Source organism: Sus scrofa, chromosome 17, assembly GCF_054392235.1.
Source record: "Sus scrofa isolate SSC_HxYL_T2T_F1_AM1 chromosome 17, Sscrofa_HxYL_maternal_Yorkshire_Landrace_v2.0, whole genome shotgun sequence".
NCBI classification, from domain to species: domain Eukaryota; kingdom Metazoa; phylum Chordata; class Mammalia; order Artiodactyla; family Suidae; genus Sus; species Sus scrofa.
The window spans coordinates 21,147,576-21,172,417 of record NC_139399.1 but is presented as its reverse complement, the minus strand read 5'-3'; the positions used below and the strand labels follow the sequence as shown (position 1 = coordinate 21,172,417).

Below are 24,842 nucleotides of genomic sequence, written 5' to 3'. Positions count from 1 at the left end.
GTTATTTATTCATATAGTATGATAAAGGACCCACATGAAGTTCTATGGGAATGATAGGGGAGGTGCTTTTGACAGAATAACCTTAGAATAAAGCCTTATTGAGATATAATTCACGCAGCATAAAGTCTACCTTATATTTTAGTTTAGTTTAGTTTTATTTTTTATTTTATTTTTAGGGCCACACCTGGGAGTTCCCAGGCTAGGGGTTGAATCCATGCTGCAGGCACTAGTCTTTACTACAGCCATAGCAGTGCGGGATCCCAGAATCATCTGTGACCTATACCACAGCTTGTGGCCATGCTGGATCCTTCACCCACTGATTGAAGCCAGGGATCAAACCCACATCTTCATGAATACTAGTTGGGTTCTTAACCTGCTGAACCACAGTGGGAACTCCTAAAGTCTACCCTTTAAAAGGTATGCTTTAGTTGTTTTTAGTGTTGTGTAGCCATCACTGCTCTCTAATTTTAGGACATTTTTTTCACCCTCAAAAGAAGCCTTTTACCTACTAGCAGTCATTACTCATTCTTCCCTCCCTCCAGGCCTTGGCAGCTGCTAATCTGTACTCTATGGATTTGTCATATCTGGACATTTCATACAAATAGAATCATACAGTATGTGGTTTTCTGTGATTTTTTTTTTTTTTAATTTTAATTTTTAAAAATTTTTTCTTCGGGTTATACCCATGGCATAAGTAAGTTTCCAGGCTAGGGATCAAACTGGAGGTGCAGCTGCTTGCCTCTGCCACAGCTATAGCGATGTGGAATCCTAGCCATGTCTGCTATCTACACTGCAGCTCACAGGCAACGCTGGATCCTTAACCCATTGAGGGAGGCCAGACCTGCATCCTCATGGATACTGGTTGGGTTCGTTACTGCTGAGTCACAGTGGGAACTCTGTGATTTTTATTTAGCATAATGATTTTATGATTCATCCACATTGTTGTAAGTATTAGTGCCACATTTTATTTATCCACTGATCAGTTATTGGACTTTTACGTTGTTCATAGTTCTTTGTTTTTTTTTGTTTTGTTTTTTGTTTTGATTTTTAGGGCCACACTGGTGACATATGGAGGTTCCCAGACTAGGGGTTGAATTGAAGCTGTAGCCTCTGCCTTACACCACAGCCACAGCAATACCAGATCAGAGCCACGTCTGCAACCTACACCACAGCTCACAGCAACGCCAGATCCTTAACCTACTGAGCAAGGCCAGGAATCGAACCTGCATCCTCATGAATGCTAGTCAGATTTGTTTCTGCTGAGCCACTATAGGAACTCCCTGTCTGTAGATTTTAGCTATTATGAATAATGCTGCTGTGAACATATGTATACACATTTTTGTGTGATTATATTTTTAACTTTCTTGGGTAAATATCAAGGAGTAGAATTGCTGGATCATATGGTAATTCTACACTTAACAGTTTGAGGACCTGTCAGACTTTTCCAAAGTGGTTACTGTTCTAATTTCTCCACATGTGTTATTTATCTGACTTTGAGTATAGCCATCCCAGTGGGTGTGAAGTGCTATCTCATTGTGATTTTTATTTGCATTTTCCTAGTGATGTAGAACATCATTTCATATGCTAATTGTATGTCTTTGGAGAAATGTTCATTTAAATCTTTTGCTTGTTTTTTTTTTTTTTTTTTTTTTTGTCTTTTTTGTTGTTGTTGTTATTGTTGTTGTTGCTGCTATTTCTTGGGCCGCTCCCGCGGCATATGGAGGCTCCCAGGCTAGGGGTTGAATCGGAGCTGTAGCCACCGGCCTACGCCAGAGCCACAGCAATGCGGGATCCGAGCCATGTCTGCAACCTACACCACAGCTCACGGCAACGCCGGATCGTTAACCCACCGAGCAAGCGCAGGGACCAAACCCGCAACCTCACGGTTCCTAGTCGGATTTGTTAACCACTGCGCCACGACGGGAACTCCTGCTTGTTTTTTTAATTGGATTGTCTTTACTGTTGAGTTGTAAGATTTCTTTCTTTCTTTTTTTTTTTTTTTTTTTTTTTTTTGTCTTTTTGCCTTTTGTAGGGCCCCTCCCGTGGCATACGGAGGTTCCCAGGCTAGGGATGTAATTGGAGCTGTAGCCGCTGGCCTACACCAGACCCAGCAGCAACTTGGGATCTGAGCCACGTCTGCAACCTACACCACAGCTCACAGCAACACTGGATCTTCAACCCACTGAGCAAGGCCAGGGATCGAACCCGAAACCTCATGGTTCCTAGTTGGATTCGTTAACAACTGAGCCATGACGGGAACTCCAAGATTTCTTAATATACTTTACACACAAGTCCCTTATCTGATAAATAATTTGTAAATAACTTCCCATTTTATGGGTCGTCTTTTTACTTTCTTGCTGGTGCCTTTAGAAACTCCGAAGTTTTTAACTTTGATAAAGTCCCATTTATCTTTTGTGTTGGTTACCCTTTTGTTGCCATATCTAAGAAATCTTTGCCTATTCTAAGGTCACAGTTATTTATTCATGAGTTTTCCTGTGAGGGTTTTGTAGTTTATCTCATTTGAATCTTTGATTCTTTTTGTAAATGGTGTGAGGTAAGGTTCTAACTTCATTTCTTTACATGTAGATCTCCAGTTGTCCCAGCAGCAGTTTTTGAAAAGGTTATTCTTTCCTGGCACACTTGTCAAAAATCACCTGACAAATTTTAAGGTGTGTTTCTGAATTTGCAATTTTATTCTGCCTTACGTTTATGTACCAGTACTATACTATTTTAGTTACTACAGCTTTGTATTCAGTTTTGAAATTGGAAAGCATGATTCCTCCAATTTTGTTCTTTTTTAAGACTGTTTTAGCTTAGGTGCTTTGCATTTCCATCAGGATTTTGGGAACTATCAATTTTTGCCAAAAACAGAGGTGGCATTTTTTTTTTTTTCCTTTTTTTAAAGGAAGTTGGTGTGTGGAAGTTCCCAGGCTAGGGGTTAAATCGGAACTGCAGCTGAGGCCTATGCCAACAGAAACACAGAGAACGGAGCCACACCTGTAACTTTATGCTGTAGCTTGCAGCAGTGTGGTATCCTTAACCCATAGAGCAAGGCTAGGGATTGAACCCGCATCCTCAGAGATACTAGACAGGTTTGTTGCTGCTGAGCCACAATGGGAATTCCGAGAATTATGTATTTTTACCCGAAAAATTTCATGAGACAATATTTGTCTTCACTAGGAGCAATGCATTCTGATATTTTCCTCTATTCTAGTCTGCTTCATTCCATTCTTTTATTTTTTAGTTAAAAAATTTGCTGGCCCCAGCCCACTGAATTGATTTCTCTACTCCAGTGAGTTATTTTCTGATATTTGAAAAACATGCTTTGGCGTTCCCGTCGTGGCACAGTGGTTAACAAATCTGACTAGGAACCATGAGGTTGCGGGTTCGATCCCTGGCCTCGCTCAATGGGTTAAGGATCTGGCGTTGCTGTGAGCTGTGGTGTAGGTCGAAGACGTGGCTTGGATCCCGCGTTGCTGTGGCTCTGGTGTAGGCTGGTGGCTACAGCTCCGATTCGATCCCTAGCCTGGGAACCGCCATATGCTGAGGGAGTGGCCCTAGAAAAGGCAAAAGGACAAGAAAAAGAAAAAAAAAAGAAAAACCTGCTTCAAGTCAGGGTTCCTCAATCTTGACAGCAAATTGCAATCACCTGAGGAGCTTAAATTGCTGCCTGGTCTCCTTCCAGAGACTAGGGTGCAGTTTGATCAGAGTATAGCCTAAGCATAGGGGTTTTTAAAAAATCTCCTGGGTGAGGGGAATTCCCACGTGGCACAGCAGAAACGAATCCAACTAGGAATCATGAGGTTTCTGTTTGATCCCTGGCCTTGCTCAGTGGGTTAAGGATATGGAGTTGCTATGAGCTTTAGTGTAGGTCACAGCTGTGGCTGGATCCTTCCTTGCTGTGGCTGTGGCGTAGGCTGGCAGCTGTAGCTCCGATTCGACCCCTGGCCTGGGAAGCTCCATATGCTGCGAATGTGGTCCTAAAAAGCAAAAAACAAACGAACAAACAAAAAACCCCCAAAGAACTCCCAGGTGATTCCAGTGTTTAGCCAGGATTAAGGAACATTGCTATAAATGAAATGAAATGCAGATATTTACCACTTTTGAAGACTTTTCATAGTGGACTAAACATACTGTGAGATCCTCATGTGTGAAGCATCCATCAAGCCACTTTGGTGAAGAATGTATTAGAGAGGTCTGTGTGCCTTGTCTTATTTTGATCACCAATGTCATTCTTCCAAGAAATTATTTTGCTTTTGACTTCCTCCTGGTTGTATGTAGTTGTCTGTGGTCTATACAGAGAGCAGGGTAGAGTGGAGTCCCTGGAGAGTGTCTTTTACTGCTCAGGAATTTTTCTGTTTTGTCTTTTTGCTGTAGGAAATGGGGTGATTTGAGAAGAGTATGCAGGAAATTTGGAGCAATTTTAGGGATTATGATATGGAGAACATTGAAGCTGATGGTTAGAATTGCTCCTGTAGTGTATGAAGAACTCGGTCAGAATTCTGGAAGTAAGACTGGTGTCCTGTTTTAGAGATAGTAAGGAATAGGAGTTCCTGTTGTGGCTCAATGGTAACAAACCTAACTAGTATCCATGAGGATGCAGGTTCAATCCCTGGCCCAGATCAGTGGTTTAAGCATCTGGCATTGCTGTGGCTGTGAGTAAACTGGCAGTTGTAGCTCTTATTCGATCCCTATCCTGGGAACTTCCATATGCTGCAAGTGCAGCCCAAAAAGAAAAAAGAGAGAGGTTAAGGAATAATAGGGTTGTGGTAAAAACCCATACACAAAATAGCTTATTTTACTCATTGACTATCCTTTTTTTCTGGTTTAAGCTAAAATGTGTGTATGCACACACATACGTTATCTTATATGTGTTTTAATATGGAGATCATACAGAGATCTTTAAAATCTGTTTTATAAATTTGCAATGTGACTTAAGCCTATGACTAAATAAATAGTTCCTTAAGACATGTTTTTTAATAGCTCATTTGTGCTGAATGTATCATGTTTTATTTGACAAATCCTTGTATTGTTGGATGTTTAAGCTTATGAGTCATTTTTTTGCTGTGGTGAACATAAAACAATGGTGAACAGTTTTTATGAAAATCTTTTTGCATTTTTCTAATTTTTTTTTCCTCAAACTGTGTTTTTGGAAGGGAGGTCATTTATATTTTTAAGGCTCTGACACACCCATTACATATATGCCAAATATTTCTGCATCTGGGATAGGGAATTAATTAATATTATTTTTTATGGCTATACCTCCAGCATATGGAAATTCCCGGGAGAGGGATTGAATCTGAGTCACAGCGGTGACAATGCTGGATCCTTTAACTCACTGTGCTGGTCTGGGGATCAAACCCTTGCCTCTTCAGCTACTTGAGCCGTGGCAGTCAGTTTCTTGTCACTACACCACAGTGGGAACTCTGGGAATTATTGTTATATTTAAACTTAAAAAGTTGTTTAAACCAATTTGGATGAATAGTAGAACCATGTTTGTTTTGCTTTTCTTTAGTAAGTAATGAGTTTGAACACTTTTTTTTTTTTTTTTTTGTCTTTTTGCTATTTCTTGGGCCGCTCCTGAGGCATATGGAGGTTTCCAGGCTAGGGGTCGAATTGGAGCTGTAGCCACCGGCCTACGCCAGAGCCACAGCAACACGGGATCCGAGCCGCCATCTGCAACCTACACCACAGCTCACAGCAACGCCGGATCGTCAACCCACTGAGCAAGTGCAGGGACCAAACCCGCAACCTCATGGTTCCTAGTCGGATTCGTTAACCACTGCGCCACGACGGGAACTTCTGAACACTTTTTAATGAGTTATTTTTTTTGCTAATTTGTGTATTTTTTGGCTTCCTCATTTCTTTTACCAGTTTTTCTAGTCTTGTGTTTGTGTTTTTCATTGTGATTGATTGAATTTTAAACATCACAGATAAGATCTTTTATTTATCAGCATTAAAGTCTGAATTTTAGGAGTTCCCGTCATGGTTCAGTGGTTAACGAATCCGACTAGGAACCATGAGGTTGCAGGTTCCATTCCTGGCCTTGCTCAGTGGGTTACGGATCTGGCATTGCTGTGAGCTGTGGTGTAGGTCACAGACGTGGCTCTGATCTAGGATTGCTGTGGCTGTGGTGTAAGGCAGAGGCTACAGCTCCGATTGGACCCCTAGCCTGGGAATCTCCGTATGCCGCGGGAGCGGCCCTAGAAAAGGCAAAAAGACAAAAAAAAAAAAAAAAAAAAGTCTGAATTTTAAACACATTCTTGGACTGGGTGATCATATCCACCAGCTTGTTCGACTTTAACACCTGTCTCATCCCCAGTAGGTTTTCCAGAACTGCTATCTTCACTATGTATTTCCATGAGTTTTCCCAATTCAGACTTAGGCTTCTTCAGCATTTTTACTTTTCTAACAAAGCCTAGTCATGGAGCAGATAAATAGATTGGCAAGTCTTTTCAATATCCTTTCCAGGGCTGTCTGGAATCAATTTATTGACCATCTCTTTCAAGTCATTTTCACCTCTCAGGTCACGATTTCCATTACCTTGTTCTGGATTTGGCAGACCTGCTGGTGCTGGGCATAAGAGGTCTTCTGAATCTGATTGTTGCATTTTTTGGTAAAGCCTGCACAGACGAGGTGAAGCAAATAGCCGTCAGTAGTCTTGACATCAACATGAGCTTCAATCATGGTGTGCCATTACCTTTTTTTTTTTTTTTTTTTTTTTTTTTTTTGTCTTTTTGCTATTTCTTTGGGCCGCTCCCACGGCATATGGAGGTTCCCAGGCTAGGGGTCGAATCGGAGCTGTAGCCCCCAGCCTAAGCCAGAGCCACAGCAACGCAGGATCCAAGCTGCATCTGCGACCTACACCACAGCTCACGGCAACACTGGATCCTTAACCCACTGAGCAAGGGCAGGGTCCAAACCCGAAACCTCATGGTTCCTAGTCGGATTTGTTAACCACTGCGCCACGAGGGGAACTCCCCATTACTTTTTTAATTTATTTTTTTGGTTATTTCCCTCAACACACTTTTATTTTTTTTTCTACCACACAGCCTGGGGACCCAGTTACACATACATGTATACATAATTTTTTCTCCCATTGTCACACTGTGTTGTAAGTATCTAGACATAGTTCTTAGTGCAACACAGCAGGATCTCATTGTTAGTCCATTCCAAATGAAATAGTTTGCATCCATTAACCCCAAGGTCCCAATCCCTCTCACTCCCTCCCCCTCCCCCTGGGCAACCACAAGTCTATTCTCCAAGTCCATGATTTTCTTTTCTGTGGAAAGGTTCACTTGTGCTGTATATTAAATACCAGATATGAGTGCTATCATATGGTATTTGTCTTTCTCTTGCTGACTTCACTCAGTATGAGAGTCTCTAGTTTTATCCATGTTGCTGCAAATGGCATTATGTTGTTCTTTTTTATGGCTGAGTAGTATTCTATTGTGTACATATACCACATCTTCCTGATCCAGTCATCTATCAGTGGACATTTGGGTTATTTCCATGTCTTGGCTATTGTGAATAGCGCTGCATTAAACATGCAGGTGCATGTGTCTTTTTTTTTTTTTTTTTTTTTTTTTTGTCTTTTTGCCTTTTCTAGGGCCACTCCCATGGCATATGGAGATTCCCAGGCTAGGGGTCTAATCAGAGCTGTAGACACTGGCCTACGCCAGAGCCACAGCAACGAGGAATCCGAGCCACGTCTGCAACCTACACCACAGCTCACAGCAATGCCAGATCCGTAACCCACTGAGCAAGGCCAGGAATGGAACCTGCAACCTCATGGTTCCTAGTTGGATTCGTTAACCACTGTGCCACGACGGGAACTCCCATGTGTCTTTTTTAAGGAAAGTTTTGTCCAGATATGTGCCCAAGAGTGGAATGACTGGATCATATGGTAGTTCTATGTATAGATTTCTAAGTACCTCCATACTGTTCTCCATAGTGGTTGTACCAGCTTACATTCCCACCAACAGTGCAGGAGGGTTCCCTTTTCTCCACACTCCATCCAGCACTTGTTATTTGTGGACTTAGTAATGATGGCCATTCTGACTGGTGTGAGGTGATATCTCATGGTAGTTTTGATTTGCATTTCTCTAATAAGGGATGGTGAGCATTTTTTCATGTGCTTGTTGGCCATCTACATATCTTTCTTGGAGAAATGTCTAGTCAGGTCTTTTGCCCATTTTTCCATTGGGTTGTTGGCTTTTTTGCTGTTGAGTTGTATAAGTTGTTTGTATATCCTAGAGATTAAGCCCTTGTCAGTTGCATCCTTTGAAGTTATTTTCTCCCATTCTGTAAGTTTTCTTTTTGGTTTCTTTTGCTGTGCAAAAGCTTGTCAGTTTGATTAGGTCCCATTGGTTTATTTTTGCTCTTATTTCTGTTGCCTTGGGAGACTGACCTGAGAAAATATTTATGAAGTTGATGTCAGAGAATGTTTTGCTTATGTTCTCTTCCAGGAGTTTGATGGTGTCTTGTCTTCTATTTAAGTCTTTCAGGCCTTTGGAGTTTATTTTTGTGCATGGCGTGAGGGTGTGTTGTAGTTTCATTGATTTGCATGTAGCTGTCCAGGTTTCCCAGCAATTCTTGCTGAATAGACTGTCTTTTTCCCATTTGATGTTCTTGCCTCCTTTGTCAAACATTAGTTGACCCTAGGTGTCGGGGTTTATTTCTGGGTTCTCTATTCTGTTCCATTGGTCTGTCTGTCTGTTTTGGTACCAGTACCATACTGTCTTGATGACGGTGGCTTTGTAATATTGCCTGCAATCTGGGAGAGTTATGCCTCCTCCTTGGTTTTTGTTCCTCAGGATTGCTTTGGCAATTCTGGGTCGTTTGTGGTTCCTTCCGTATAACTTTTTGGATTGTTTGATCTAGTTCTGTGAAAAATGTCATGGGGAATTTGATAGGGATGGCATTGAATCTGTAGATTGCTTTGGGTAGTATGGCCATTTTAAGGATATTAATTGTTCCAATCTAGGAGCGTGGAATATCTTTCCATTTCTTTACATCTTCTTTAATTTCCTTGGTTAATGTTTTATGGTTCTCGGCATGTAAGTCCTTTACCTCCTTGGTCAGGTGTATTCTATTCCCAGGTAATTGATTTTTGGGGGGTGCAATTTTAAAAGGTATTGTATTTTTGTATTCCTTTTCTAATATTTCATTGTTAGTATACAGAAAAGCGACTGATTTCTGCACGTTAATCTTACATCCTGCTACTTTGGGGAATTTGTTGATCAGTTCAAGTAGTTTTTGGGTTGAGTCCTTAGGGTTTTCTTTGTATAGTATCATGTCGTCTGCACACAGGGACAGTTTTATCTCTTCTCTTCCTATTTGGATGCCTTTTATTTCTTTTGTTTGTCTAATTGCTGTGTCTAGGACTTCCGAAACTCTGTTGAATAGCAGTGGTGAGAGTGGGCATCCCTGTCTTGTTCCAGATTTGAGCGAGGAGGCTTTCAGCTTTTCTCCATTGAGTATTATATTTGCTGTGGGTTTGTCATAAATGGCTTTTATTATGTTCAGGAATGTTCCCTCTATACCCACTTCGGCGAGAGTTTTTTTTAATCATAAATGGATGTTGGACTTTGCCAAATGCGTTTTTCTGCATCTATTGAGATGATCATATGGTATTTGACTTTTCTTTTGTTAATGTGGTGTCTGACGTTGATTGATTCGCATATGTTGAACCATCCTTGTGAACCTGGGATGGGTCTGCCATTTTTTGACCATTGAGCACATTTTGTCACGGGTAAGATCCATGCCATGGAGTTTGGTCAGGCAGTTTTTGCCCTGCACATCTCAGCAATCAGCTTAAATTTTCTAAATGCAGCTTCATCATTCTGCAGATTAGCAAAGCTCACTTCAAACACATGACCCTTGAGGCCATTGGTTGTGATTTTGGTTCCTTGAGTTGTTGTGACTGTTTTTTTCCTAATATTTCTAATATTGAACATAGTTAGTGCTTTAATATCACACCAATTTTTCTTAGAAAATGGGTCACCCACTTTTTTCTTGGCTCTCTTTTTGCCACGTTTCGTAAGGTGCTTGTTCTTGCCAACCTCATTGTGATTTATAGCAGGTCTTTTTATATCCAGGATATTAGCACTTGTAAATGTTATAGATATTTTGCCCATTTTGTCCTTTAATTTTATGATATTGGTAACTACTATTTTTTTTTATTTGTAGATCATTTTTCTTGGGGTTTAGTTTTCAAAATAAAGATCTCATTTTTTTCAAAGGAAATGTTTTTCTCAAAGATGAATAATCTACCAGAACAATATTTTGTTTAAAATATTTTTAGATTTTAGGAGTTCCTGTCGTGGCTCAGTGGTTAACAAATCCGACTAGGAATCATGAGGTTGCGGGTTCGATCCCTGCCCTTGCTCAGTTGGTTAAGGATCCAGCATTGCCGTGAGCTGTGGTGTAGGTTTGCAGATGCAGCTCAGATCCCGAATTGCTGTGGCTCTGCATAGGCCGGTGGCTACAGCTCCAATTCGACCCCTAGCCTGGGAATCTCCATATGCCGCAGGAGCGGCCCAAGAAATGGCAAAAAGACAAAAAAATAAAATAAAATAAAATAAAAATAAAAAGTAAGATATTTTTAGATTTTAAATCTGCTTGTTTGGTAAAGAGTACTTAGGATAATCAGCTGAATTAAAAAGGAAAATTTGAACTTGATGATTTTCAACACCACGGTCTCAATAAATGGGAACTTTAAGTGATACAGTCTGGAAGTAGGGTGGACTTATTCTAAGCAGCCAAAAGGGGAAGCTAGATGTCATTTACAGACTTTCCACTCAAGTTTGTTTGTTTGTTTTGTCCAGGCCTGCAGCTGGTGGAAGTTCCCTAGGCCATTATTCAAACTCATACCACAGCAATTACCCAAGCCACAGCAGTGGCAATGCTGGATCCTTAACTGCTAGGCGGCCAGGGAACTCTATCCACTTAGGTTTTAAATATTAGGACTTTTGGTGTTTAGTTCTTGTCCCTTTAGGCATGTGTGATGTCCTTTTGTGTTAATGAAGCTCTTGTGCCTTTAATTCCTTACTTTTCCTCCAGCACTATTAAAAAAAGAAATTTGAGACTTTTGCATCATACTTTTCTTTTTTAATTGTTTTTTTACATCCGCACCTGCAGCATAATGAAAGTTCCCAGGGTAGGGGTTGAATTGGAGCTGCGGTACTGGCCTACACCACAGCCACAGCAAATGGGGATCCAAGCCACATCTGCAGCCTATACCATAGCTTATGGCAATGCTAGATCCTTAAACCACTGAGTGAGACCAGGGATACCAGTCGGGTTCTTAACCTGATGAGCCACAATAGGACCTCCCTTGTGTTATACTTTGATAATAGCCTTATGTGACTCTAATTATATTTTTTTTTTTTCAAAAAACTGTTTTCCATTTGTATCCCAGCTTTCTAGAAACACTCACCCAAACTAGATTTTAGGGCTCATTAGTCATGTTAACTTCTCTAGGTTGTGGTTGGGAACTTAATGAGTGAAGCAAGGGCTTGGAGTGAGCATGGAGATCACATTCTGTGTGATCCTGGAATTGTTTTCCTCACTGTAGTTTCTAATGAGAAATGAGTCTGGTCTGGGTTCTGGTTTTCTCCCTACCTGCCCTTGGAGGATTGGACCAAGAGATTTCTAAACCGTTTGTGTTCATTCTCTCATTCGCCTTTGTTGAGCACCATCTTTGGGCAGGGTGCTGGGTCAGACTCTGGGGCACAGATAGGCAAAAGCAGCCTGTCAGGGACTCTGGCGTGACTGTCTCCAGGTCTTAACTGGTTTTGAGTTCAAAATTTTGACCCCCAGAGTTTTAATCTGATCATTATCTAATTGTGATAATTCCTAGACATTTTGGAAAGGATTAGGAGGTTTTGGGTATATAAAACAGGCTTTTCAACTTGGTTGAGCTGGGCAATGCTCGTTCACAGTCTGCTAGGAAAAAGGGAACCATTTGTGTTAGCCAAGATTAAGTTGCTGTTACCAGTGATCATTGCCAGTGGATTGTGTTATTAACTTGGTCATTTTGGTAAATAGGCATTACTCAGGTAATTAGGTAGGTTGGCTAAACCCCTGTTTTTCCTGAATTAAGTGTTTATTATCCCATTTGTGAAATGGGATATTATCACTTATTTAGTGAAGGAAAGGCAACTTATTTTTCTTGAAAGACAGTTGCAACTTAAGTATGTGGACACATTTTTTTTTTAGTGACTTATTTTGCATAAATATTTATGAATTTTTAACTTATTTCTAACCACAAATAGAATACATGTTCACTAGTAATGTCTAAAACAAAACAAAACAAAAATAAATGACATCACCTTGTATCTGACACCCAGCAAGGATCACTTTAGTATTTAGGTAAGTGTCTAGACTGCTTGGCTTGCCAGTAAGTGTAGTTTTTTAATATAAAAAATGGAAATGCTCAGCCTTTTTTTTTTTTTTTTTTTTTTTTTACTTAGTAACAGATCATGCCTGTTTTCTCATGTCATCAACTAGTGTACTACAGAATGGCTTTGTAGTATTTTAACTTAAAAGTATTTTACTGTCATGATTTAGATTTATTTTACAACTCAATATAATTATACTCATGTAGTTGTTTTCTAGAGCAATGATTTTATTGGATATGCATTTTTTAAGAGACAAATGTTAAATATATTGAAATGATTTTGATCAAACACATCTAGAAAATGATGGTGACTGTTTTTCTGATCTTGGGACTTGGCAGAGGAACTTCCCCCAGCCCTTTTTTTGGTTGCACGTGGCTTGTGGAAGTTCATGGGCCAGGGATCAAACCCACACCACAGCAGTGATTAATATCCTTAATTTTTAAGGAGTTCATACAGATGAATAAGAAAAAAACCCAAACCTACTGAAAAAAGGGCAAAAGGCATTTATATAGTTCATAAGAGAATTATAGACATACGAACTAAAGGAATCAGGATTGAAACCAAATTTCATTCTTTGCATGTCAAATTTGCAGAAGTTTAAAAAAAAAATCTAGGAATGGCAAGTGTGGTTAACATAGTTTTCTTCTCTTGTGCTTTCTTTGTTAGCATGCCAGTTTTTTCAGAATAAATTGGGAAGATTAACTATTTCCCATTTCTTACCAGAAAGGTTAGGCTATAACTGGCCTGTGAATTTGTCCTGGTCTGGCATATTTCTTGAGCATAATTCTTTGCTTTTGCATTTTTCCCTATTGTTATTTGTACAGGGTCTCAAAAAATAGTTTTTTTTCTAAAAAAATATTGCTCATTTCATCTAGAATTTCAGGTATACACGTGCCTGAAAGTTAAGTCCTTTAAAAAATGCAAACTAAATGTAAAAGCATGGCAAGTATATAGTATTCTGTGTTTGCCCTTGCTTTCAGAAGATATTCTTTGTCATATTAAGCAAGTACATTTTAATTTTAATTGAAGAGGTTTGTTTTTGTTTTTTTAAATCGGGACTGAGTGTTTTGTCAGTCTTTTTTGGCATGACTGAATTGATATAATGATTTGGCTGCTTAGTTTCTTGCCTGTGAATGGGATTGGCCCTGGGGTTGTATCTTTCCTGCTTCTGAAGTGTTAACATCCCCTTTTAAGGAAACAGTAAAGTGCAAAAATGACAGTTCTGTATTACAATTTCCCTGCATATTTTTTGGTGACTGTTTTTTTCTGTGGGAAATTGAAGTCTGGAAACCAGACTTTGTACTGTTGCACACCCCAATTAAGAGACAAGAGAAGCACTGTGAATAGTTTCTTGTGAGTGCGGAGTGGCCTTTATTGGTGGAAGGTCAGGTGATGTGTCATTGTGTTCCAAGTGATGTTTCCTCTGAAATGCTCTCAAGAGCCTGGGCTTTGATCTCAGCTGTATAGCCTGTGTGCAAAGGGCAGGTTTTTCTATTTCCTGAGTACAGTGGGACCGACGAAGGGGAGGGCTGTTCCAGTGGTGCTGTGACGGAAGTTCAAGGATGCTCACGTGATAACTGAGTCTTATTTTTGTTTTGTGGTTTCTCCTGCTTGATTCTTTTCTCAAAGCTTCCTTTCTTTAAAATATATTTGCATTTCCCCGATGTTAGAATCTCTGACCCAAATCTGTGTTTTGATCTCTGATAGTTGTTCAGTGGAGTAAAAAGTGAGTCTTTCCAAACACTTATCTTACCTATCAGCTTTAAAAATACGTTCCAAAAATAAATATAGAGTCATAGTGCTTTTTATGATTTGTCTAAATGATATTTTGTTAATTTGCAACTTTGCCCTCAAAACCTTAAAAAAAATTTTTTTTAGCTTTTTAAAGGATTTTTGAAAGACGCGTACACATGTTGGAAAATAATTTCAACTCCTCACAGTTGGATAAAGCAGATTTTAAAAGTCATACAGCCTCTTATACCCCCTACAGTCAAGGCAGTTTGATGTTTATCCTTTCCTTTGTCATAAATATGTTAGTATAATTATACTTTTAATAAAAGTTGGATTATGCTATACATATTGTGCAACTTGCATTTTTCAAAGTACAAAATGTATGATTTGTTTCACCTAAGATAACATGTTCTTTTAAAGCTTTTCTTGCTACTTTTTCCCTGTTCTTTCCATTATTCCTCTTCTTGACTAATCTTCACTGATGGATGTCACATTTTGCCTCCTTTTCTTTCTCTCTTTTTTTTTTTTAAAGGGCTATACCCATGCACATGGAAGTTCCCAGGCTAGGGAACAAATTGGAGCTACAGCTGCCAGCCTATGCCATAGCTCATGACAATGCCAGATCACCGACCCACTGAGCGAGGCCAGGGATTGAACCCACATCCTCATGGATACTAGTCAGATTTGTTTCTTCTGTGCTACAGTCGGAACACTTGTGTCTCCTTTTTGACTATGTAAAATTTTAATAAACATAGCTTAAAATAGATTTTTGGTTATGAAAATCATTTGGGGAAGTAAGTTACCCTTTTTTTTTGCCTTGGATGCCAAATATGTTTTAGAAGGAGAAAACCATAATTTCTGTATTCATAGTCTAATCATGTAAAATGAGTAATATTTTTTACCCCAAATAGCAAAATGCCAGTGTTTAGTTTCTGAAGTTAAAAAAAATACAAGATTACTGGAGGACCTTTGAAAGCTGGACTGGTACTGCTGATGGCATTTGTGTGTTTATTCAGAGTCATCTGTGAGTGGCAATGCTAATTTGCCCTAGAACTGACCATGAAGTTGAAAGATTCATAGCCTAAATATATCCCAGTGAAGAACTTATTATCTGGCTAAATTGTAGTAATTTCATGTGTTTTTCTATATAATGGATGGAGGGCCAGGCTCATATCTGGTGTTGCACTGACTGTTCCAGAGACACTGCTGGGATCAGACTCTGGGTTTTTATTGTTTAATGCATGTGCAAGTACAAGAGTGTATAAAATACATTCATTTAATACACAATAAGATGAACAGCTGTATACCTATTGAAAACCAAGCTTTTTTAAAAATAGGTATGCAGATGTTCATCTTATTGTGTATTAAATGACCCAGCTTTTTTGGAAGCACCCTCCCAGTGTATTAACTCATTAATATGTTGGCGTTAAAAGAAGGTGATTTTTGAGTAATTAAGTTTTCTCTTTTGTTTTCCTCATAAATGCAGTTTATTCTAGCAGTGATATCGAAAGCAATGTAGAGTCATAATGAAAGGTGAAGGTTCCGCTGTCATAGTCCTGATGGATTCTACCCCCTGTACTTGTCACATCTCTTATAAGCTCTAGGACTTTTACCAGGATGCCTCACCCCTTCTGAGTTTTCTTAGCTGTAAAGTGTGGGCCCAGTGGTTCCTTAGGGTTGTTGTGATGATGTAATTTCACATGTATGATATACAGTACAATGCCTGGCACATAGAACTAAAATCTTTGAAACGTTTTTGAAAATTGAGGCCTTGTGCTAGGGAATATGGAGTTAGAAAAATTATCAAGAAAGCCCATTGGGGAGTTCCTTTCGTGGCGCAGAGGAAACAAATCCAACTAGGAACCATGAGGTTGCGGGTTCAATTCTGGCCTCACTCAGTGGGTTGAGGATCCGGTGTTGCCATGAGCTGTGGTGAGGTCACAGACTCAGCTCAGATCTGGTGATGTTGTGGCGTAGGCTGGTGGCTACAGCTCCAATTAGGCCTCTAGCCTGAGAACCTCCACATGCCGTGGGTGCAGCCCTAGAAAAGACAAAAAAAAAGAAAGCCCATTGGATACAAAATTGCTTTTTCCTGGTGTTCTAAAATACTGTCTTTCAAAATATTTTGTGTAAATGGAGAGCTAATTTTTAAGGGACTGAAGGTGCAATTTGTAATCCTGCCTAGGACCCTGGAGATACTTCTTTTAGAGGGAAGAAGTAATAGAGCAAGTTCTAGGACTTGGCATGGCCCAGTGAAAAGTAGACTGTAGTCATCAGTCATGTTGAGTGCCTCCTGCCAGGTTTATTATGACTTTTTATTTTTTAATTTTTTCTGCCTTTTTTAGAGCTGAACATGTGGCATATGTAAGTTCCCAGGCTAGAGGTTGAATTGGAGCTGCAGCAGTTAGCCTGTGCCACAGCCATAGTAACTCCAGGTCTGAGCCACGTCTGTGACTTAAACCATTGCTCACAACAATGCCGGATCCTTAATCCACTGAGAGAGGCCAGGGATTGAACCTGCATCCTCATGGGTACTAGTCAGGTTCGTTACTGCTGAGCTGCAACAGGAACTCCAATTTTAATTTTTTTTTTTTTTTATTTTTCTCTAGCTAGGTCTTGACTCCACTAACCAGGACTCCATGCGGTTTTGAGGTTGGACTTCAGCAGCACAAGGAAATGTAGCTGGGCAGCTTGTAGTGGAAAGCGGATGGACAGGTCTGCATCACACCATTTAGGTGCGTCTGAAACATGATCTTTGTTCTGCATTTTGTGCTGATGGTCCTTAAGTGGCAGACCTCATTCGTACTTGACTTTGCCCTTTGCAGATTTCAGCAAAGGTCTGAAGGCAATACTGGGAATACTTGTTAGGTTAATGCTAATGATAAGGTAATGAATTTCTTCAAGGCCAAATTTCACATAAGTAGATTAAACTAGAAAACTAACAGGTACGGTCTTGCCACTTATACTAATTACAAGGTAGGAGGTGAATATTTTCATTTTCCTTTATGTGCTTTTGCATTTTTTATCCACGAGCATTTGAGTACCTATTTCTGTTGGGGTTCTTGGTCAGGGTCACATATGTGAAGCCTGGGGGTAAAGATGTGGAAGACCTGTTCCTTCAATTTCATCAATTTAAGTATTGAGACTAAGCACAAATAGTTAAGTATTGAGACTAAGCACAAATATGTTACTAAGGAACATTCCTTTTTTTTTTTTTTTTTTTAAACTTTTTTTTCTACCATCTCCTGCATCCCAAAGCTTGATGGGTATTTTGGTTATTTAAAACTTTTTGCTGTTACAAATAATATAGCAGTGAAATTTCTTGTACATACTTTGGAGAGAATACCCCATAAGTAAAATTTCTAGCAATTAAATTGTTTGGCATAGTGCATAAGATTTTCCAGTTTTTAAATTTTGATAGATACTGGCAAATTGAGAATTTAGAAGCTGCAAGAACTTAAACTCTTGGAGTCCCCACTGTGGTGCAGCGGAAGTGAATCTGACTAGTAACCATGAAGTTGAAGGTTCCATCCGTGGACTTGCTCAGGGGGCTAAGGATTAGGCGCTGCCATGAGCTGTGGCATAGGTCGAAGATAAAGCTCAGATCCTGCGTTGCTGTGGCATAGGCTGGTGGCTATAGCTCCAATTCAACCCCTAGCCTGGGAACTGCCACGTGCCAAGGGTGTGGCCCTAAAAAGCAAAAGCAAAAAAAAAAAAAAAAAAAAAATTAGAAAAAGAATTTATACTCTTACAGATAAAACATTCTCTCACCTTTTTAGTCAAAACTAAATTTATTCGGTATGGTGGATGTAAAATTATGGTATTTTTATTTATTTACTTTTATAAGTAAATTCACTAGGTGTACAGTTATAAGAACTTTCAAAAATGTCGAGGGGATTGATCATTTTAAAACATTTTTCATTTTCTGATATAAGTCTGTGCTTGCTATTTAAAAATTAAATAAGACTTGGGAAAGAACAAAAATTAGGAAGAAGAAAATCTCCTTGCTCCTCTACTTAATGACACCATTGTGAACATTTTTGTGTATGGCTTTCATTTTTTTAGTTTTCTTTGTGTAGTTTTTTCCCTTAAGCCATCATCATTAAATTGTATGTGTTTTGTCATTGTTGTTGTTGTTAATGGCCAGACCTGCAGCCTGTGGAAGTTCCCAGGCTAGGGGTTGAATCAGAACTACAGCTGCTGACCTACACCGCAGCCACAGCAATGCCAGATCCAAGCTGTGTCTGAAATCTATACCACAGCTCACAGCAACACTAGATCCTTAACCCACATACATCCTCATGGATCAGCGGGTTGGTTAGCACTGCGCTACAACTGGAACTCCCTGTTTTCTTAGTAAATCATGAGGGAGATGAGGGCAAGTCAGTTTCTGTCTGGGGATATCTGCAAAATAAATGGTCTCCCAACTCCCAGTGTTTCGGTTACCGTGTTTATATTTCAATTCACAAATATCTTTCTCTGCTCTGTTTTTTCACAGAGTTTCTCTCAATTTCTGGTGGCTTATGGTGGACACTTGCCAAATGTACATGCTACTGCCACCTCAAATTCAACATGTCCATACCTCTTTCATAACTTGCTTTGTCAAGTACATTTCCTTACTTATTTTTAAAGGAGGGACATTCTTGTTTTCCTGGAGGTCATCTTTGATACCAAGTCTTAGATTTTCTTTTTCCTTTGAAGTTGCCCCCTCTATCCATCCCTCTTTTTCCTGTTCCTTCCACTGTCCCACTTGCCAAAATCAGTATACTTAGATTAACACAATAGCTTCTTAATCTCCTGTCTTGATTATCCGGTGGAGGATTCTTTGTACTCTCACTACCTGCCCAGAAGCTCATGTATCAGAGAGCTGTGTTGCATTCGCATTGGACTTCAAAGACTCTGGTGAGGGGTTTTCTTCCTCCATTTCCCACAGTGTTCCCTGGTTAGCCTGTTTTCATGCTTACCTCTGGGATCCATGGAGGCTTCTTGCTCAGGACTCTCCATCCTTCAAGGCTGGCCCCAAGTTCCACTTCCCAAGTCATTCATGACAGTTTCAAGCCCTGTTGAGTTCCTTTTTTTTCCTGAGCTTTCCTGCTGGGTTCCTTAGTTGCAGTCTGTCCAGTTAAATGGTAGATTGCTCTATTTCCACTCAGTGTTAGACCATTGTGGCAGTTCAGGAAGCTAGCCCAGCAGTTGTTTTTTTTTCTTTTTCCTTTCCTATTTTGGCTGCCCCACAGTATATGGAATTCTCAGGCCAGGAATCAGATCTGAGCTGCAGTTTCGACCTACACTACACCTGCAGCAATGCCAGATCCTTTAACCCACTCTGCCAGGCTGGGGATCGAACCTGTGTTCTAACACTGCAAAGATGCTACTGATCCTCTTGAGCCATAGCAGGAACTTCTAGCAATTGGTTTATTCTATTTTCTTTGAGACTTTAGTACAGATGCTAAAATATTAAGCTCTTACTTACTCAAAGAGAAGGGTTGATAGTATGTTTCATCATTGTTAGCAAGAGCATACAAGTGACAGTACACTGCACAGCTGAGAGTACCAGCTCTGTCCAGTTCTTGGAGCCTGGAGACTGGGTGCTGATTCAGGTGCATTTTATGTCTTTTTTTTTTTTTTTTTGTCTTTTTAGGGCTGCACCCGTGGCACATGGAGGTTCCCAGGCTAGGGGGTCTAATTGGAGCTGTAGCTGCTGGCCTACACCAGAGCCACAGCAATGCCAGATCCGAGCCACGTCTGCTACCTGAACCGCAGCTCATGGCAATGCTGGATCCTTAACCCACTGAGTAAGGCTAGGAATTGAACCTGCAACCTCATGGTTCCTAGTCAGATTTGTTTCCGCTGTGCCAAAATGGGAACTCCCAGGTGCATTTTAGAAGTTGATTGAACTACCACCGATGTGAAGGGACTTGGATATAAACTGGATCAAAAACTGAGCAAGGAGGGGAAATTTCTGTTTTATTGGAGGATGATTTCCAAGAGGCCTCACTGTGTCTGGTAATTGTGGTGTTTTCGGGTTACAGGCTCTGCATGCTGTTGACGTCAATGTCCTACTTTCCCATTACTAAACATGTTATATAAAAATGCTATGTTTATAGTTTGATCAGCAGCAACAAGAGAAGTAAATATTTACCGGAGAAATTGGGTAGTTTCAAAAACCTATATAAACACTGATGATTACAGAGCTTGCATAAGAAGGTAAGGAAGGAAGATGGAAGAGTTGTGTAATGGTTGTATGAAAGAGATTCCAAGCGTACTAGAACACCTCTGGCTTTTTCAGGTTTTAAAATCAGCGTGTTAGTATAGGATTAAGACCGGCTGCCTGTAAATTGTCTTAAGTTTGGTTGCTTGCTGACTTTCTGTTTGGTGTGGAAAAATCTCATCAATGCATTTGTCCCATTCCCTCTAATGATAATTCCTTTTAAATACGTGTGTTTTGTTTTATGTTTACCATGCAAAGCCAGAACCTGCAATTCAGCCCCTTTGGATTTGAATAGTGTTTACCCTTGGATGGACCTTGTGTTTTATTTAGATTTCTTATGCTGGTTCTGAGCTTCTCAAGAGCAGCCCCCGGCTCCCCTTTGTGCTCATTACCACATGGATTTCTGCTTTGGCTTTTTTTCACGTCTGTCTCTCTCCCTCCTCCCAGTCCTGTGAGTGTGAGAAATTAGGTTATGCCACCTGCTTCCCTCTGTCACAATGCAGGCTGCAAAGTTGATTATGTAGGATATGATGTAGGATTGGCTTTGGTCTTTGGACTAAGGTATATACCCATGCCTGGGTATATGTGTATTTGCGAAAAAGTGTCAAAACACACTCTTTGAATGGGATCTGATTGTAATTACCATGGTTGTATACTATAAAACAGCTAATACCCACTTTCTTTAGATGACTGATGCTGTCCATTACAGTTATAATGGGGGTCAAATGTGTAAAATTTTCTAGTAGCTACATTGAATAAAGTTAAAAACAGGTAAAATTTATTTTTTAGTAACATATTTTATAACCTGATATAAAAATATCATCACCTCATGTAATCCATATAAAAATGAGGTATTTACTGTTTTATTCATGGTAACTCTTTGAAGTCTGGTGTGTATTTTACACTTAGAGCACATCTTAATTGGACTGACCACATTGCTAGTGCTCAGCAGTCACATGGGGCAGGTGTCATTGGGTGGCACAGCTTAAGACCACATTGCTTTATGTACTACTGAGTTGTCAAGAAGTAAGCTTTTTGATTTGGGGGTATTTGATTTGGGTGTGTGTGTAGTATGTAATATGTAGTGTGTGTACTATGATATCTTCCATTCAAGGACTGCATAAATAAAATATAGTTTAGTGATGTTTCTGTCAAACTCCCCTTTCTCATTCTTTTTTTTCTGTCAAATAGGGGGGTTTCCCATTGCCCAGAAAATGTTTCTTAGCCAATTCTACAAGTAGATTGATCGCTAAGCAGTATTTCTAGATGTTAATCCATTTATTCCCTGGTTTGAGGAGAAAAACATTTATTTATTTATTTAGTTTTTGTAGGGCCGCACCTGTGGCATATGGAGGTTCCTAGGCTAGGGGTCAAATTGGAGTTGTAGCCACCAACCTACACCACAGCCACAGGAACGCAGGATCCGAGCCCAGTCTATGACCTACACCACAGCTCCCAGCAACACCGGATCCCCGCCCCACTGAACGAGGCCAGGGATTGAACCCACATTCTCATGGGTACTAGTTAGATTAGTTTCTGTTGCACCACAAGGGGAACTCTGCCCACAATATTCTAATACTGTATCTATACTTTAACCAACCAGTTTTCTATTTTTAGATATTAATATTTCCCTCTCCAGTTCTGGATTATTCTGAGCACTATTTTAGTGAACATTCCCATAATGAAAAAGTTGATCCTATTTTAATTGTTATGATAAATTCCTTAAGAGTAGAATTGTTGGGACGAAGGCTATGTTTATTTTTGGAGAATTTAATTGATGTTATTAAATGGCCATCTAGAAATGTTAAAGCCGCTTATTACTCCCTCTAGCAGTATATCCAAAGTGCTTGCCTGAATAAGGAACATTAAAAAATTGTTTAGTAATTATGATTGGAAGGAATTATAAATAATACATTTTATTTATGTTCTTTTGGATTTCTCACGTTTTTCATGAGAAAGCTTACACATGATTATATTCTCATCATAAATTTAGTGAGAAACATTAAAATAAAAAAGGAATCTTTTTAGTATTAGGAATTCTTATAGCTAAGAATACACCAGAGCCACAGCAATGCAGGATCTGAGCCGTGTCTGTGACCTATACCACAGATGATGGCAATGCCAGATCCTTAATCCACTGAGTGAGGCCGGGGATCGAACCTGTGTTCTCATGGATGCTGGTCAGATTTCGTTAACCACTGAGCCACGATGGGAACTCCTAAGTAGACTACTTTTAATTGTGTGTGGCTAAGTTTTCCTAAAGCTAGTATGCCAGAGAAGCTGCCTTCCTGACCTGGCAGCTCTGGATAAATTTTTGGGTATGCCCTTCCCTCTCTGAAATCTTATATTTTTCTAGCACACACTTAGAGAATCAAATAGATTCAGGAAATGTGGATTCCTTGCTACATGAACTCAAGAAGAGATACTTTTGGATAAAGAAGGCTACTACTTGGCATGAATTGTGGTCATTGTTTTTGGAGGGAATAGTGAAGAGAGGTAAACAATTTAATTTGCATTTTGAGAGGTCTGGAAAGGGTTTGCTGAAGAATTATTCATTTAAACAGCAATCTGAAGTATGAATAGGAATTCTCCAGATGGCATAGCATTCCAGATAGTGAGACTAGCAGGGTGTGTGCTCCAGACTCAATTCAGCAATGCCTGTCAGTTCTGAAGTTCACACTAATCTGTGGTACCACCCTCCCTTTACTTTTTTGCCATCCTCTGCCAATTTATTGGCCATTATGTGCCTTGTATGTTGGCTCCTGGCTTGCTGTGTTTCTTTCCACTGTGTCTTCTAACATCATCTCTAAGTGGTTTGGCTCGTCTAGCCTCCAAACCTTGCCCTCCCTTTACATTATCTTTTCCAAGCAGTTGTACTTCCAGTTCACTTCAGCTTTCCTGGGCCTTGCCATCTCCCAGATGGCACCTTGGAACCTTGAGCTTGGGGAGTAACCTGTCTGCACATACCCTGCCCTTCCTGGCTCTCCTTCGGTCTCCAGTGGCCTTGTTCCTTGGGCGCTTTGTGTTCTGTGGCTTCCTCTGGCCTTCCTGACCCATCTTACCTGCTGTAGACTCCAGGGAGTCGCAGGACTTTCATGTCACAGACATTTTGATTTTCTTATGTTCTGAACTTGCCAACTTTACTCAGTGGCACAGTCCTAATTAAGTAATTTTTCTGTGTTTTTTTGTTGCTCTCTGCTGGAAGAAATAAGATAACAGTGTGACTTTCTCCTTTATATATGTATAAGTTTTGGCCTCAGCTAGATCCTTGACTTTTTTTTTTTTTTTCCTTTTTGTCAGTCATTTTACTTATCCTTTTCCCAGATTTCATCCTTGGTTTCTTTCTACTTCACCATGACCTCTCTTCCTTAGTTCATTAAGAAAATAAGTCATCAGATAATAGCTCCCAACTTCCTGCTTCATTGAGTTGAGTAATAGTGACTATCTGTATACATTTCTGCCCACTTTATTCCACAGAGAACATGAGGCAATTACTACAGATGGTTTATCTGGACCTGTCGTAACAGATTTTAAAAGTTTTCCACTCAGAGTTATAGGAAAACTGCTTTTTGCTCCTGTTGGTGTACTTCGAACTTCTGATCTCTGTTTTATGGAGAGGTGTTTGTGTTTTCACAGAAGATATGATTTTAGAAGTGGCACAAGTCTTGGAGAGGTGCAGATTAAATAATCTCCCAAGATAACAGAGCTCATTCATGGCACTGTCTGGGATGGAATCGCCCATAGTGGCCTTTTCCATATTCAAAATAAAAATATTTAGATTTCTTTTCCCTTGGAGAGGGATGGGACTAGAGGTGAAGAATAGATCAAATTTATTTGTAATTAAAAAATAATTGAGGAGTTCCCTTTGTGGCGCAGTGGTTAACGAATCTGACTGGGAACCATGAGGTTGCGGGCTCGATCCCTGCCCTTGCTCAGTGGGTTAACGATCCGGCGTTGCCGTGAGCTGTGGTGTAGGTTGCAGACGCAGCTCGGATCCTGCCTTGCTGTGGCTCTGGCTTAGGCTGGGGGCTACAGCTCTGATTTGACCCCTAGCCTGGGAACCTCCATATGCTGTGGGAGCGGCCCAAGAAATGGCAAAAAGACCAAAATAAATAAATAAATTGATATATATGAGTCAGAATTCAAAAAGTACATGAAGACAGATGTGGACAGTAAGACTCCCTGCTGTCTGATCTGATTTCCCTCTCTGGAGGAAACTACTTTTACCAATTTTTGTGTGTGTTTTGTATATTCTTCTAGAGGTTCTTTGCTAAAACTTTGTTTTTAATTGGGAACTTTCAAATATAAAGAAATTGAAAGAATGGACCCTCATATGTCAGGTACTCAGATCTAATAAGTCTAAACATATTGTCTTTGCTTTAGGGTCGGTTTTTTGTTTTGTTTTGATTTTAAAATAAGAACGTAAAACATTTTAAATACCCTTTTTGTATTTAAAAAAGAGGTAATTTGCAGTCTAAAATTTTGCTTTTACATAC

General features: G+C 39.8%; 1 protein-coding gene and 1 pseudogene across 44 annotated transcripts in view; one reads left to right on the top strand and one right to left on the bottom strand.

The window, feature by feature from the left end:
* SLC23A2 (solute carrier family 23 member 2) overlaps positions 1 to 24,842 on the top strand; it is a 163,168-nt gene that overhangs the window by 13,784 nt on the left and 124,542 nt on the right. For 14 of the 44 annotated variants that reach the window (XR_014831815.1, XR_014831814.1, XR_014831813.1 and 11 more), the window contains 1 exon segment: positions 16,745 to 16,870. The exons of 8 other annotated variants lie outside the window; for them this stretch is intronic. The gene's annotated coding sequence lies outside the window, so the exon portion shown is untranslated. 44 annotated transcript variants of the gene reach the window in all.
* Positions 6,252 to 9,974, bottom strand: LOC110257433 (small ribosomal subunit protein eS1-like; annotated as a pseudogene).